The 2396-nt window shown below is 44.2% G+C and overlaps 1 non-coding gene across 1 annotated transcript; it reads left to right on the top strand.

Moving 5' to 3' along the window:
• Positions 1-1994: 1994 nt before the first annotated feature.
• LOC114815926 lies at positions 1995-2132 on the top strand. Its single transcript, XR_003763724.1, has one exon. It is a non-coding gene; the product is annotated as a small nucleolar RNA SNORA7 (small nucleolar RNA).
• Positions 2133-2396: the final 264 nt, after the last annotated feature.

Genomic DNA, 2396 nt, shown 5'->3' with positions numbered 1-2396 from the left:
AGAGGTCATGGGTTCTAATCCTGGATCTGCCACTTGTCGGCTGTGTGACCTTGGGCAAGTCACTTAGGTTCTCTGTGCCTCTGTTACCTCATCTGTAAAGTGGAGATTGAGACTGTGAGCCCCATGTGAGACAACCTGATTGCCATGTATATATCCCAGGCCTTAGAAAGGTGCTTGGTACACAGAAAGAGCTAAACAAATACCATTATTACTATTATGATTATTATGATGGATATCTCCTTGTTCCAAATCCATGAGTGCTCATGATAATCACCTGGAAGAGCAGGCATTCTGAATCCATCCATCACTCAGGATTATTTATTGAATGGATTACTATGTTCAGAGCATTGTATTAAGCCCTATTTTAGTGTTATTTACTTAGTGCTTACTGTGTGTTAAGCACTGTACTAAGAACTGGCATAGATACAAGTTAATCAAATTGGACACAGTCCCTATACCTCATGGGACTCACAGTCTTAATCCCCATTTTGTAGATGAGAGAACTGAGGCACAGATAATTAAAGTGACTTTCCCAAGGTCACATAGTAAACAAGTGGTGAAGCTGGGATTAGAATCCAGGTCCTTCTGACTTCCAGTCCCTGATCTATCCACTAGGCCATGCTGCTTCTCACTTGGGAGAATTCAGTATAACAGAGTTGGTAGAAACAGTTCCTGCTTCCAGTCTAGAGATTCACCACTGCAATTCCATATTTTTGCAGACTACTCGGAACATATTTAAAATGAGAATCGATCAATGATATTAAGTGCTTACTGTGTGAAGAGCACCGTGCTAAGCCCTTGAAAAAGTGTAGCATAATCGATCAGACTGTGAGCCCGTCATTGGGCAGGGATTATCTCTTTCCGTTGCCAAATTGTACATTCCAAGCGCTTAGTACAGTGCCCTGCACATAGTAAGCACTCAATAAATACTATTGAATGAATGAATGAGTTGGTAGACACGATCTCTTCCCTAGAGGGGAAGACAGACAATGAAAGAAACTACCGATAAGTTAATAGCATATGGAAATATGGAAATAAGTGCTGTGGGTGTCAAAGCACCAGAGTGCTTAAGGGCTACACAGCCAAGTGGGGAGTTGATGCAGAAGAGAAGGTAGATGGGGAAATAAAGCCCTCAGTCTGGGAAGGCGGCTTGGAGGAAATGCAATTTTTTTAGGAGCGTTTTGAAGGTGGAAAGAGGGGTGGACTGTCAAATATGAAGGGAGAGGGAGGGTTCCAGGCCTGAGGGAATTGACTAGTCTTTTAAATCCTGAACCAGCTCTTGCTCATTTTAAATGCTTGGACTTCCATCCTCTCCATCCACCACATGGCCGATCCAATGCACCAGGAATCCCGCCACCTTCCCATCACACTACCTGGGGCCTTGGCTCCCAACAAGTCCTGAGTATGCCAGACTGTGGGATCTAAGTTCCAGGATCACAATGAGCTCCTCGATCTTTCGTTCCACCAGATGGCTGAGCAAAGAAACCTGGGGAGAGACTGGAATGTCCACTTCTAGCCCGAGTGGGCACAGCGTGCCCTCGGTCCTCCCCTGCTACCATATAACCACAATGGCACCCTCCACCCTCTCTCCTTCCTGTCATCAAGGAGACTCCATCTCATCCTGCCTTCTCCCACTCGGTAGGGACAGAGGACGGCACCTACTACATGAGGCCTCCACAGAACCTCAGGAAGACTACACCACTGCTGCAGTGGTTTATTATTATCATCATTATTTTTACATATTTGCTAATTCTGTTGTACTCTCCCAAGTGCTTAGTACAGTGCTTTTGCACAGTAAGCATTCAGTGAACATCATTGATTATTATTATTATCATGATATTTGTTCAGCACTTACTCTGTATCAAGCACAGTTCTAAATGATAGGGTAGATTACCCTGTATCTCCCCCAGTCATTAGAACAGTGCTCTGCACATTGTAAGCACTTAACAAATACCAACATTATTATTAATAAACAAACAGTATTTCTATTATTACACCTCTCAGGGTCACACCTGGAGAGTTTCCAGTACTCTACCAGTCTCGACTATGGAAGGGAGAGTCAAGCAGACTCCTACCCATTCCATTCCTAGCTTGGGCAGTGGCTAACGAGTGGAAAACAATCTACTATAAGTCAAAACTCACCCATGCTGGGCAGCAGCAGCATGGGAGAGAGTCGAGGGAGGAGATTCGAGTTTACTGTGTGGAAGGTGGCAGTAGTAAAGCACTTTGGTATTTTTTAACCAAGGAAACTCTATGGATACACTACCAGTATGATTGCAGATGGAGAATGGGGAATTCTGGGAGAGATTTGTCCATGCTGTCGCTTTGGACAGGAAACGACTCGACGACATAAGACAAGATTTCTGTTATTACTATTACTGCTATTCCCCCTTGGA

The sequence above is a fragment of the Ornithorhynchus anatinus genome, chromosome 1 (assembly GCF_004115215.2).
Source record: "Ornithorhynchus anatinus isolate Pmale09 chromosome 1, mOrnAna1.pri.v4, whole genome shotgun sequence".
In the NCBI taxonomy this organism is placed as follows: domain Eukaryota; kingdom Metazoa; phylum Chordata; class Mammalia; order Monotremata; family Ornithorhynchidae; genus Ornithorhynchus; species Ornithorhynchus anatinus.
This window is presented reverse-complemented; position numbering and strand designations above follow the sequence as displayed.